The 15,491-nt window shown below is 35.6% G+C and overlaps 1 protein-coding gene across 4 annotated transcripts in view; it reads left to right on the top strand.

Annotated features, from left to right (window-relative positions):
- Positions 1-15,491, top strand: part of LOC121429129 (D(2) dopamine receptor A-like) — a 36,835-nt gene that overhangs the window by 7,236 nt on the left and 14,108 nt on the right. Inside the window, exon 1 of one of the 4 annotated variants that reach the window (XM_041626048.1) lies at positions 13,422-14,082. The exons of the other annotated variants lie outside the window; for them this stretch is intronic. The gene's annotated coding sequence lies outside the window, so the exon portion shown is untranslated. Of the gene's footprint in view, positions 1-13,421; positions 14,083-15,491 lie in introns of those variants that run through there. 4 annotated transcript variants of the gene reach the window in all.

Here is a 15,491-nt window from a genome sequence, read left to right as displayed (position 1 = left end):
TTGGCCTCAGCCTTGGTTATTTAAGCCTTGGCCTTGGGTATTAAAGCCTTGGCCTTGGCCTTGGAGGTTTGAGCCTTGACTACAACACTGATATATATATATATATATATATATACCTTTCAGCTCGCGCTTAGCTTGCATTGTTTATTGAGTGAAACAGGTTTCATAATTACAAAAAATGCTTATAATATCTCTTTTTTAGATCTGAATATGAAAAAAAATCAGCTCGATCGAGCTGGCATTATTTGATCAGTAAGATGCATATCCGTTTAATGGCAAATGCAGTCCTTAATATGTCTCTCTTAGTATATATAATTATTCCTGGCAATTGGTCGCGCTTCGCGCCCACTAAGTGACTCAACATTGGCCCACGGTACGTCACTGATTAGCCTTAAACCGGAATAATGCATATTAAATACACATTCATATGTCATTTTGAAATATAATGCTTGTTATCCCATTTAAGGAATAATAACAAAGTGTATCACGTTTCGTATTTTTCAACGGGTCAAATGATGCAGATTTGATTAACACGGGCGATGTAATAGATGCTTGGTCAGTTAATTTAGCACAATCTGCCAGTCGTGTCCCCTACCAATGCAACCGTTCATAATTATATTTCAATATCCGAGACTGGTATACCCGGCGAGCTTGCACAAATTCATTTTTTAATATCAAATGAATAAAAAAATGTCATAAAATTGTTCTCTATAGCTTATTACGAAAAAGCCTCTTGTTCATTTTATCCCTCTCTCATTTTGATATCATATTATGTTATTTTTGTTCCCTAAGTAATCTAGCCTAGCAAATCATATTCCAGTATTTCCATATGAAGTTGTAAGTATTTTTTGTAGTATGTATTGAATTTACATTAAGCCATTTCGTAGTTCCTTTCTGCGCATGATCAAAAGATTCTACGCATGATCAGAAGAAGGTCATTTGCACTAAAGTGACATGGTGCTTTAAAATCTAATGAGATAAGCACCAACTTTGATGTCTTGATTATTCATATATTCTTTTGAATTGTCGTTTTTATTTTCATCCACAAAAAACCACAATGCTTCCACGAACGACTAGTATTTCACAGTTTGTCAAGTACATTGTGCAACATGCTAAGATATGCATTCAAAGTAGGAATGCAACAAATACCTTCATTACGCGTTAATTGGTGTGCTATTCTGGTAACCTGGTCTATTCAATTCCTTCATCCTGCTATGTAAGGCAAGCTTGCGTAATATCTTGCTTTGAAATCTGCCTATCATGATGAAAGAAATGAAAGGTCATTTGACCAAAATTGCCCATGCAGTAATTACGAACTGGTCTATTCAGCCGTTAGGCTGCGATAAGACTTCTATTTCTATCTATAAAATGCAATTCAAACGAATTATAAAGCAAATAAACTGCAATTATATCAGTCATCATTAATCAAAGTCATGATTAATCAATGATCACTCTCTTTTGAGGAATTCTTCTGCAGAGTGAAAAACAGTTATTATTTTTTCATCCCCTTAAATAACGGATAAACCTACAGTATATCGTGCGAGGAAACCTTTAGAAGTCACAGGATCAACTAATCTTACCACCCTTTCACACGATAAAAAAAGCGAAATTTGAATGATGATTTCGGTGAAAAATAAGACTAATGACAAATATTTAGCACGTGTAAAACCAAACTAGAACATGATTAGAATTACAAGATTACAACAGCAATCATTACAATGGGCTTTTTGACACGTGAATCTTGAATCATCATTATTTTTGTTGTTGACTGCTATTGTAATCGTCATTGCGATTCTGTGGCGTTCGTGATTCTAAACATGTTTGGTTTCACACGTGCTAAATATTAGTCATTAGCCTTATTTTTCACAGGAATCGTCATTCAAATTAAAATTCTTTTTACGATGTAAAAAGGCGGTTAGATGATTCAATGTTCAAGATTCACGTGTGAAAAGGCCCTAAGAGAGATCAATTATACTCTCCATAAAGAAGTATCGTTTCTGACATGCGGATTAATAGTCCAGTCAATATAGGGTTTGACCCACCACTAATTGCAACACTGGATATTCCACTGCAATGCTTTCCTGGAAGGTCCCCTGAACAACATACTAAAAGTCCCAAAAAATCCAAGCAGTGGAAATTTATGAAATTTGCATATTATGCAAATTAGCCATAAAAGGTTAGAAAAATAAGGAAAATAGTCCAAAAATTACAAATTAAGTGTCCAAAACAATTTTATTTGAGCGAAAATTCATGATAAATAACTTTAATCAATGTTTTTAATCAAAAGTGCAAAAAAATCTACCTCATTTGCATAATATGCAAATAAGCATCCTTATATGGAAAATTGTCAAGATATTGTGAGTTTTCTCTCATTGACTGCTTGAAAATTTCAATAATATTGAAATTTACATGCTGCTATCACTAAGGACGTTGAATAGATTTATATTAAGCTTAGTTTCTGTAGTGTCATTTGCATATTATGCAAATAAGTATGTAACAAATATTCAAGAAAACACACTGGTGATACATTCCTAAAAAATGCAAGTAGATTATCTATTGAAATTTGAATATGGCAATGCCTTAAGTTACAGGAAGTTAACACCATATTAAAGATCTCTGATGTCTTTCACGATTCCTGATAGATCTTTCAATGGTCTTTGTGGTCCTCGTGAGTCCAAAACTTTTTGAAACGGTTCAAAACAGTCTTTCAGCGGTCTTACAGGAAAATTGTTTTGCTGGCCTTTCAGTGGTCTTTCAATGAACTTTCAAAGTTCTTATTAGTCTTTCTATGATGTTTCGGCAGTCTCTCGAGATTTTTTCAGAGATTACTGTAAGACTCATGAGAGATCATTGAAAAATCATCAAAAGATAATTGAAAGACCAGGAAAAGTCTATGGAAAGAATTCTGAAGGATCACTTGATGCATAGACATCTCTGAAAGACCATTGAAAGATCTCTATAGGACAGGTATCTTGCAGAGTTCTTCGAGGGATCTTTCTGAGCCATTCCACAGAGATGACAAAATTCAGTGATCTTGGAGACTGCTGTATAAGACCTTGCCAATTTTTGGTCTTTGAAAGGCCCTTCAAAGGTCTCCCGTCTGTGAATCTAGCTCAATATATGACCACTAAGAATGCCTAGTACATTAATTATCAGCTTTATATCTGAAGTGGAATGTACATAATATGCAAATAAGCATCCGGCATGTTATAAATAATCAAGAAAACTTGCGATATTTTCCTCTAAAATTCCACGTAGATTATGTGTAACCTTGATGACCTTGCTTGGTTGATATTGACTTTTTTCATGAGCAGTTACCACCGGAGCAGATACCCCACTCATATTGTGCAATGATGAGTCAGTTCTACATGGGTCTTACTGTTTGAATGCTTCATATTTCTACCCAAGTCCTGCTCTCTCCTTGACTTGGTAGAGTCTTTGCGTTACTTGCTAGTATAGTCCACGCTAGCATGCTCCTTGATTGTCAAGTGATCAGTACAAGATGTCACACCCAGTACAAATAAAAGCTCGTTAGCTTTGAATATTTGGTCCTTGTAGCACACAATTTGTCTTGGTGGTGAATATGAGTAACTTCCTTGGATCACGAGATCCCTGGGCATGGTTTATAAATACCAATGAGCATTTGCCCATACGAGCGACATGGAAGTCATTCATTAAGTCATGATAAAGGCTTAAAGTGTATATAGACATCTTTTCAGATACAGGAATCATGATTAGACGTCCTTGCTGAATCCAGTTGCTGCTTCAGGATGAAGCATCCGTTTTCTGTTCTTTCCTCTTTGATGAATCTCCTAAGGATGGCAACTATCTCCATACATTGTAGCTATAGTTTCTAAGCAAATCGTTTGCAAATAATATCAATTTCCTGATATTTATGGCAAATGGAAATTCCTCAGTGAGACAATGAACAACCAAGTAGACGTTAACAGATGAAGGACTAAGCCAGATTATTGCCTTTCCAACAAGAGGACACAACATAACGGAACACCTTTAACATCACTATCAAATACCATCCAACATTGATTAAACAGTGTGTACCCATTCCAGGATTCGTTTGCCACTTTGTGTTTCTCATTGGTATACCGTGAGGGTATACAGAGGACTAAACCTTTCAGAAATTATGGTACGACTAAGGATGTCTTCAGGAGGAATGCTGAATTTCATAGTGTCATGCAGATGTACTTTGGACAATCATACAACTCTCTGTACTGAAATCCGACAAGTCGAGCATTGGAGATTGAATGTCAATCAAGAGGATTTTGACAAGAACCAAACCATTACCCTTGTCTTCTTCCGACACAAGTTGCCTCAATGAGACACTGGACATAAATTGTGTCGGAAGAAAATTTTTATAGGAAGGCTTGCGCATGTTGAGCATCAGTAAGGTGATGCTCAGAATAGCTACAATGCATGAAGGAGGACCATAGAATGGTTTGTAGACAAGCCTATAGTACATAATTTGTTGACCGGATTGGCAATGATCCAGGCTGTAACAACTAGCATGTTGGAAGCCCTTAATATCATGCGCTATGACTACATTGGAAGACAACAGATTTTTTAGTCTTAGTATTTACCACTATTCATGATGATGATGACGCTGCTCTGCAAGTCCTGGAACCCTGTTGTGACCCAGACATCACTATCAAATACCATCCAACATTGATTAAACAGTGTGTACCCATTCCAGGATTCGTTTGCCACTTTGTGTTTCTCATTGGTATACCGTGAGGGTATACAGAGGACTAAACCTTTCAGAAATTATGGTACGACTAAGGATGTCTTCAGGAGGAATGCTGAATTTCATAGTGTCATGCAGATGTACTTTGGACAATCATACAACTCTCTGTACTGAAATCCGACAAGTCGAGCATTGGAGATTGAATGTCAATCGAGGATTTTGACAAGAACCAAACCATTACCCTTGTCTTCTTCCGACACAAGTTGCCTCAATGAGACACTGGACATAAATTGTGTCGGAAGAAAATTTTTATAGGAAGGCTTGCGCATGTTGAGCATCAGTAAGGTGATGCTCAGAATAGCTACAATGCATGAAGGAGGACCATAGAATGGTTTGTAGACAAGCCTATAGTACATAATTTGTTGACCGGATTGGCAATGATCCAGGCTGTAACAACTAGCATGTTGGAAGCCCTTAATATCATGCGCTATGACTACATTGGAAGACAACAGATTTTTTAGTCTTAGTATTTACCACTATTCATGATGATGATGACGCTGCTCTGCAAGTCCTGGAACCCTGTTGTGACCCAGACATGGCCAGAGTCAAGCGGGTGTAGCCAAACTACTGAAGAAATTTTTAAAGAAAACAATCTGCATGAAGCTACTAGGCCAGATGGAATCTCTGTTACACTTCTTAATGAGACTACTCATCAGATCTCACCTGCCATAAGTTTACTTTTCTTTGCCTCCCTTCTGTCGTTCTCATCCATATAAGAAAGTGATGTCAGCTCTAACAAACTACTCACCAATTTCAAATGATGTGCTTTGTTCTTGCCAATCGCATCATCTTGTCAGACTAACAACATGGCTTTAGGACGTGAAGAGCACATTTCCAGTATTTCCCTTAAATACAAATTATATTAGGATAAATATGCATGCTTAGTGATAGCAGCATAATGATTTGAAAGGCAGTCAATGTGAGAAAATCAAAATATCTTGACATTTTCCATACATGGATACCTATTTGCATAATATGCAAATGAGGCAGATTTGCTAGCTTTTCAAAATAAAAACATTGTACTTATTTATTCATCATTAAAATTTTGTTCAAATTAATTGCTTTTGACATTTAATAACATAATCTTTGGGTTATTTTCCTTATTTCATATTTTTAATGGCTAATTTGCATAATATGCAAATTAATTTTCAGTCATTGTGATGAATTCTCATGCTAAGTGATAGTAGCATATAAATGTCTACATAAATCAAATGTTTTTAAGCAGTCTATATGAGAACAATTACAATATCTAGAAATATTTCCATATAAGGATGCTTATTTGCATAATATGCAAATTAGGTAGATTTGTTTGCGCTTTTGAATAAAAACATTGAATACAGTTATTTATCATTACTTTTCGCTCAAATTAAATTGTTTGGGGCGCTTAATTTGTAATCTTTGGACTATTTTCCTTATTTTTCTAAAGTTTTATGGCTAATTTGCATAATATGCAAATTTCAATGCTCTATAAAGTAAATTATAGCCCATATTTTGCACAAAAAGCAGGTGATAATTGGCCCGTATCTCTTCTAATCTGAGTATTATGTTTAGAGTTAAGATATCAATATTATATTCCCACTCTATACGCTAGTGCCCTTTGGTATAAGGCATTAATCCTCATTACCAGGTCCCTCGGAGGGGACCGTAACCCGTCTGTCCTCTGGTTGCTTGCTTACAAGCATTCATGCTCTCTTAGCAATCAGGTAAAAAATCAACATCATGTTCATCATCATCATCACAATGTAAAAAAGTAAAAACAAATTGAATTAGTAAACACTTCGTGTATATAAATAGAATTTATCATTTAACTTGTCTTTTAATTTACTTGATTTATTTGGGGTCAATATACATTTACAAAAAAATAACGTATTGCTAGCTTGCTTCGATTAAAGGGATGGTCCGGGCTGAAAATATTTATATCTAAATACATAGAGCAGAATTCACTGAACAAAATGCTGAAAATTTCATCAAAATCGGATGACAAATGATAAAGTTATTGAAGTTTGAAGTTTAGCAATATTTTGTGAAAACAGTCGTCATGAATATTCATTAGGTGGGCTGATAATGTCACATCTCCTCTTTCCGTTTTCTTATTTTATAACATAAAATCATAACTTTTCATATTATTTCATACTTGTGTGAATAATATGTCTCCCTTATCATTAAATAAGTTGCAGCAATAAATATCTGATGCACTAAATCAGTTGTCAATCCAATTTTTCTTGTTCTTGGAGGAAAATATTTGAATAAACCTAATTACATATAATAAAATACAAAAGAAAAAGTGGGGATGTGACATCATTAGCCCACCTAATGAATATTCATGACGAGTGTTTTCACAAAATATTGCTTAACTTTAGAATTCAATAACTTTGTTATTTGTTATCCGATTTTGATGAAATTTTCAGCATTTTGCTTAGTGAATTCTACTCTATTTATTAATCTATAATTACTTTCAGCCCGTAGCATCCCTTTAAGTAAATCCAAATCCAATTAGGTAAAGATAGGGTTAGGGTGAGAGCAAGTAAATGTTGGAATCTTTAAATAATTGTCATATCTATTAGAGTTTGATATTGTTTTGGATTAGGGTGTGCAAAATGTTTTATTCTTTTGTTGAATCAAAGAAAGAGAAACATTATATAGTCACTCATCAGAAAATTTCAGATTTCTTTTTAGGTTCTAGGAAAATGTTAATAATCATGATTCTCACTGTTTTATTTAGTGTAAGGATGAACCGGTAGCGTATAAATATAAATGTCAGTACCTATCATGTACAGTTAAGTGACAACGAATAACGTTTAATAGAGTATTAGAATGAAAGATGGCTAAAACAAGAAATGATGCCACTGAAAGTGGGACGATGGGGGGAACGGACTTTCGAATCACGAAAGTCTACTCCCCCATTTGTATATTTTTATATTTCGGTGATTGTTTTACGTAATTGAACCAAGTTGTTTCAAATTAATTTACTTGGGTAAAATGGATGCAAAGAAAATAAGTAAATTTTACTTAAAATTGCCAAACTCATAAATTTTTGAAAAAATTAAGACAATTTTTTGCCTCAATTTTATTAAGTAATTTCAAATAATTATTTACATGCCCCATCATAAATGATGATCCAGCAAACTTTAAATAAGGTGAAAATCCGGGGGGGGGGCATAACGTCTGTCTTTGATGAGACTCTTTGGCATTAGGGGTAGACCTATAGTACCGATACATTTCACTCACTATCAAAAATTGTATTTATAATTTCTGTTATTGTTTTGTAGTATCAAGTGTTGGGTGCTGGTCTAATTTCTGTTCTGAATTAGTTAACACAACTATAAAAATACGCTTCTGAATTGAGTCATGTCGGGCGTGAATCTTCGACCAGGGAAATTTGTCCGAGAATACCAGTTTTTATTCCCGGCATTGTCACCTTTTGTTCATAATGAGTATGTCCATGATCGTTCCTTCCCTTTTTGATAGGGCTCTTAGTAAATTTTTACCCCTAATTTGCACAAAACCGGTGCTAACTGGCCATTAGAAATACATCTGTTTTCGCAGTATTTTAAAGTACATTATATTTTGTATGCATACGGAGTAATTTTTTTTTTATCAAACTCAGATCACGACAAACCCCAACCCCTCCCCCTTTTGTGTAAAAAAATCTCGATTTCAATCTCACAAAGGCGGGCATTTCCTCATTATTTAAATTGACATTTGGAACAATCATACGAACCCAGATCCAATAAAAGATTTCGGCGCTGAAAGACGTTTTACTCTCCCCAACTTGAACCTGCACTATATAGACAACTCATCAAACATGCATATTCCTTACACCTCCTATAGTCAAATTTGACTGTCCGTCAAATCCCCAAAGGGAGCCACCATCCCGGATATGGATAATAGGCATACGAGCGGGCTGAAATAATGTATCGGTTTTACTTTAGGGAGACAAACCGCCGAACCGAGTCCAATCTGACCGATTTAATTTACATCAGTGATCCCGACATACCCACTGAACATGACTCCGATTTCGAGTACCGGATTATATTCCATATTCACAACGCAAACCGGCTCACCGCGGCGCCTTCGTTTGATAGTTGATTCTCGCTTTAATTATAGGAAGAAAGTGAACATGACTTTTCCATTAATTGACAGTCCCCTAGCAATCAATTAATTTACCCAAGGAGAATATATGATTGTATTGTTTGATTGTATTGTTCCCTTCTTCCAATTAAATTATCATTTGGAGAATGTGAACATGACTTTTCTATAATTTGACTGCACTAGTAAATGTTATTGAACTCACTCATTACTTGTACAGAACCCAAGTTACTCTTTTATCTATTGTGTATATTTTATGTTAAGAGGACCAGGCTGAAAAACAATCAATCTGAGTTTGTTATCTTGTATAAAGATATTTTAATTAATAAAAATAATAAATGAATAATAATCAATTAATTTAATTCAAAGAGAATATATGTTTGTATTGTTTGAAAAATAGTGCCTTTCACCTATAAATGCACTTATATACTGATTTATAGGCCTACATAGTTATTTAATCTGCCAGAGAGGGGTTTTTTTATATTTTATTTATATGAATGCTTTACTCGGTTTTCTTATTGGCCATGTAATTCTGCAGCTTCCTGGTCGATTTTTTGAAAAAAATGAATAAAATCATTCCTATCCTCATACTCGTCGAATTTATTTGGTATGAAATGAGTATCAGGCCCAAAATGAATCATATAAACTAAAATCCTACCTGAGGGTGGGGCGGTAGCGCTTGATAGACCGACAGTGGCCCGACCCCTGCATGGAAGAATGGTGATGACCTGCTTTGCTTTCTCCATTTTTTCTTCTCCTGTTGGAGGAAGATGGTCAATGCTTCCAGACATTGCGGTGACCTATCACCCGACCCTTTCTTCTTGTTGGAAAATATATGCCCCCCCCCCCTCTGACGAGGAGTTCCAAGTACGCCAGTGATACAAACTATATGATTCCCTAATGCTTGTTGTTCCTTTAGGCAAACGCTGTGGTAGTGAATTGAATACCATAACTGGCAGACTTCCAACGTGTCTAAGGGATGGGAAGAGGAAACTTCAAAATAGTAGGGAAAAGGAAGACAAGCACATACAAAAAGAAGATCCGAGACACGGAGAGGAAGAGTAGTTAGAAAGATGTGGATGAACATGAGGACGAATAGGTGTTTTGAGAAGTACATTCATCATCATCCTCGTTGTCGTCGTCGTCATCAGCAAAGGAAGAAGAAAAGGGAGAAGGAGGGAAAGGAGATGAAGAAGAAGGGCGAAGAAGAAGAAGAAAGAGGAAGAGGGGAGGAGAAGAAAATGATGAAGGAGAAGTAGTAGAAGAAAAATCTAGATGACGGATGATGTGGAAAGTGATTACTTATTCCAAAAGATGCCATCGCCCAAAGCAAAAAATTGAATAGGGGATGACTGATTGCAAAAACGCTTTGCATTTCATCATGTCCATGATTACTGATAAAGCAAACGAGTCACGTTAGAGACGTACTGTACCGGAATGGAACTGAAAAATGTTTGTGCAACATCATTGACAACTCACAGTTATATTTACTGTTTCAAATGAAACGAAATTGTTGAAGAAAAAAAATATAAGAAAACCGGAACACAATCAACCGGAGCTGTTGAAGTAGCAGCCAAGATCATGATGATCATAAAATTTAAGAACTATTTATTAATTGGCGAATGTAAAACACTTCACTATAACTCAAATCATTTGCGCTTTGGTACTTGAGTTTACGGATGAATTTATGGTAGGCTGTATTTTTATTCCGTGGAATGAACGGTCATTATCTATGTGCACTCTCCATCTAGCATTAATTTTGTACTTGTGGTCATCGATGTATTAGGTTATATCTGTAGATGATTTTTGGAGAAGCATCAAGAAAAAAAATAGCTGACATAATGATTGGAAACACATAGAATACAGGACGACTTCGTCATTAGAATGACAAGTATGATTAATTGTATACAAGTAGAGGTCCTCTTCAAAGTTATTCAATTTTCAAATCATATAAAGTGTGAAGCTCATCGAAAAATATATTTTAATTTCATCATGATGTATGATTGAAATCGTAACTCAATCATTAAAGGGATGGTCCGGGCTGAAAGTATTTATGGCTTAATACATAGAGTAGAATTCACTGAGCAAAATGTTGAAAATTTCATCAAAATCGGATATAAAATAACAAAGTTATTGAATTTTAAAGTTTAGCACTATTTTTTGAAAACAGTCGTCATGAATATTCATTAGGTGGGCTGATGATGTCACATCTCCACTTGTTCTTTTGTATTTTATTATATGAAATTAGGTTTATTCAAATTTTTTCATCCAAGAACTAAAAAAAATTGGATTGACAACTGATTTAGTGCATTAGATATTTATTGCTGCAACTTATTTCATTATAAGGGAGACATATTCACACAAGTATGAAATAATGAAAAAAAAATGATTTTATGTAACAACATAAGAAAACGGAAAGTTTTGCCGCTATGCCGCGCGCCTGCAAGTCAATGAACGAAAAGCAAAATGTTATCACTGAACAGAATACAATGAATAAATTCTCTTTGAAATAAAATAACAAGATTTAGATTAAAATAAAACACGAAATGATTGAAACTAGACATTGGGGAAAGTCTTTTAACGCTGGCCCTTGGCAAATTTCAGCTATACAACTTCAATTCTCAGAACTAAGGGAGAAGTACCATTTTCATAGAACATGAAAAGAAACAGTTTTTAATTTCAAGGAATATAGATCTAGTATGTGTGACACAAACTTGAGCTATTGGGCATAGGGGAATATTCCGCGCAAATTAAACATTTCAAGGGGCAAACATGGTGGACTCAAGAAAAAAAATGACAAAGGACAGAATGACAGATGTAGGAGGATGATGAAAGCAAAATGTAATAGCTGAGGAGGTTCTTTGGTATATATCCACTCTATACAATTTATTAAAGAGAGAGATCACCCTGACGAAAAGTTTGCTTCGGAAATACATGAAAAAATGATAAAGATATCGGTGAAGGTTTGACGAAAATCCATTAAAGATTAAGAAAGTTTTAATGCATATCGTATCAGTTGTCTACATAATTATCATAATGTACATTTGGGCGCCATCTTACATTCAGAAGCTGTCATCTTTGATCTATACAATTATAACATGATTATTACTTGATTCGGATTTGATGACATATACCCACATTAATTGGAGAATCTTGGGAAGAGCATATACCATATTTCCAACTTTAACCTGCATAATTATTTAAGAGTACCGTATGTTATGCAAGTTATACAGGTGAAAGTGCATCTGTAGCTGCAGTTATCTTTTCTTCGAAATTGCAGGCACAAGTGGTATGACCGCTGTCCTGTCCACTATAGATAATGGGGGAGGGGGGGTATGCTTTATTTGTTTTATTACAGATTCAACGTTCAATTTTTAACTTATATATTTTTTTCATTTTAAAAGGTACATGTTGGTCAGGTTAGACGCCACCTATAGATATCCTGAGTGTCCTTGAACAAAATATTGAGATTTTGCATAAAATCGTCTTTCAAAACGTCAAAATTCCTGAAAACATATTAGGTTATGGAAGTGAGAGCACTGGACACAACTGAAATAAATATATATAGTCGGTAGCATCGTAATACATAATTAACGTATATCGGTTAGAAACCAGTCGACAACTCAAAGTCAATGGATGCACTCAACAAGTATTCATTCTCAAGTGCATGGGAAAGGACTTGAAACAGTCGGTCCCTGGTCCCTTCTTCTTCAAGGAAAAGTGTTGTTTTAAGGGCTGCTTGAAGTGCTTAAATTATACGTCAAGGAACTACAAGATACTAAACAACCGGGCTTTCCTATTCCGAAAATATATAATCATGATAAACATGATAAATAATGGCACAAAAATATAGCCGAACGATTATCGACTTGTTGATTCGGTGAAAACCGGGGACGAGAATTTCCTGGTTCTTGCATGAGACCAGAGACGGTGCTATAGTGGGGCATGGGGTGTTGGCCCCCTATAGCCCGGAGGGGGGGGGGCTACTCGAATTATAACATGATAAGTATGTGCCGCACAAACTCGGGGTCGGGGGCTCTGGAACCGAATCTTGGTCTTAAAATGAGGGTCTCCGAAACGGCTCTTCGATCAACAATATTGCTAAAAATGTAATGGTCATCAAATTACAGGGTCTCCAGAACTCACGTAGCATGGTAGCGACTACGGTAGCACACTGTCCAGGAAGAGAAACACAAATTTGAGGGTCTCTGTAACGGGGAATATAGGAATTTCAATTGCTTTCTAAATCGGTGATGCTGTGGAACGGAAATTTAGGCTGAAAATGGGGGTCTCGACCGCGGCACATATGTATATATATATATACTAATTAGCCCCCCCCGGGCCCTATGGGTGTTTCAAATAGAAATTAATGAGGTGGATGAAAAAAAGGGAAGAAAGGAAGGAAGAAGAGCATAAAATATATGTGGGTCGTGAAGCTCTATTGTTTTTCAGTTTAGGAAAACATTGCCTCATCATGTTTGCATCGTCTTTTGCATCGTCTTGCACCTCTAGCAACATATCGCGGTTTCGCCCCTGTATGAGACGGTGTTATTGTCAGAGATGACGAGACTTTCTCCAGGGTATTAGATCAGAATACCAGCTGGCACCTTTGAACTTGAGCTATATCAGCCCTGTACACCTTGTCCGTTCATTTATATTCTTACTGTACTACAAAAAATAACAGAGGATGTGTTTTCATGAGAATATTTAATCATCGAAACAATATCATGAATATGAAACCCATGCGATTCTTGAATCACTTTTGTCATTATTCTCGAAATATCTGCCGAACCTGTGTAGTGGTGGTTCGTCGTCATCGCCTGCATTTCGTTTTCAATTCTACAGAATATCAAATAATGTTATATACATACAATCATTTCGCTTCTCAGCTTCGACATCTCGCCAAATAACCGACATGACTGACGACTCTTCCAACCCCCAGCGGAAACTATGCGCACTTTGCACGCATAAAATGCTTTGGCGTCAGATATTTGCCATTTTTCAGACACTCCTATCCTGTGCAAACCCAGTCTCTAGAGTTAAAAATACATAGTTCATCAGCTCTTGAGATACCTATATTAGACCATAAACATAAATCTTGTCGCATTTGACCGATATTGCTCTGGTATGGAATACCTTAGTTGATGCGTGGTTGCGGTGAAGGTTTTAATGACCAAGATATTTCATTTTCGTGGCTTTAGACAGTGACCTGCTTATTATTTAGACTGGCGTAGGTAAGTGTTGCTTATTATATACCTAAACATTGACATTGCAAACGCCTATGCATGAAAATGATCTTCCTCGAATTATTTTAGTCGTGAGGGCGTTCACATAAACAAGCAGTTAGTTCATTGAGAGGATTTAATGGACCAAAACGAATATATCTTTCCGGTAAAAGCGAACTATATATACTCCGAGAGAAGAATTTGAAATTCTTCTCTTCTTCATTTCACTTCTTCTCTTTTTGAGTGTCAATCATAATGTATCAATTATAATAATCATTAAAAAAAACATGACATGTATAACTGAATCAATCGCAATCGTTTGTAAATCATTCTAACCGGTTGTCTGGTCCGATGTCATTTGATTACAGACTAAACATTTGCTCAAAGCAATATAGTGTTGACAGCACTGAGCGAAAATAAAATAGACTGAAATAAAAAAAAAAGAATTTTTGCTCAAATTCCCCCTCCCCCGCCCCCTCTCTAGCTTTCTTTATGATTATACCATACTTTTCAAATATAATTAAAAGCAAAAATTCAACATGAGCTGGCTTGTACCTTCAAACAGATCTCAATAAGGACTACAATTTCGTAAAATTCGGAAAAGCTAAAAATCAAATCGGCTAACATTGTGACAATTGTAAACTTTTAAAATATTTTCTCCACGGTCGAAAAATCAGCTGATATGTGAAGTAAGGAAGATTTCAAGAATGCTCTTATCCATTTTCAACATCAACCCTTATATATTAACTAAACAGAAGAGTCGGACGTCGTTAGGCCTACGAGGTTTACTGTCCAAATGAAAATGCATTTCGTCAATTTGTTTTGATGAACGACCGATGTAAGGTCTAAATTCGACAGCGAACGATATTGAAAGGAAAGGTCAAAATTTATTTTGTATAATTCCTTCTTTTTTTGAAACTGTGTGGATGGGACATATTCCTGATTTGGATACAACAGTGTCAATGATGTGGTAAGATCAGGAAGGCCAAGATAGTTCATGATGAAAGGATTGTCGGTATCGTCAAGTTTTGAAGAAAAATGAAAACGCGCAACTCACAAACGGTACGAGTCGTTTTCTTTCTTCGTTTTCTTTAGTATCTGAGTTATTTCTCATTTCATTTCATTTCGTTTATTCCATTTACAACGATGGCACTGTACATTTAAAATTAAGTAAACCAAAAAAAAATTCTACATACAATATATAATCGAGATTGCTATTGAAATAAGACAGGAATGGAGGAGGCTGCTATAACAGCGGAATTGTAGAGTGCAGTGTACATTTAATAATATTTTCTTAAATAATAGTAGGTCTATGGACCAAACAAAAAAATAGCCAAAGCCTATAGACTACTCCCTGGAAAGTATTCACATACAAGCCCCAAAGCTTTCGAGACATACCAATTAACCTACTAAAACCA

Source organism: Lytechinus variegatus, chromosome 15, assembly GCF_018143015.1.
Source record: "Lytechinus variegatus isolate NC3 chromosome 15, Lvar_3.0, whole genome shotgun sequence".
Lineage (NCBI taxonomy): Eukaryota > Metazoa > Echinodermata > Echinoidea > Temnopleuroida > Toxopneustidae > Lytechinus > Lytechinus variegatus.
This window is presented reverse-complemented; position numbering and strand designations above follow the sequence as displayed.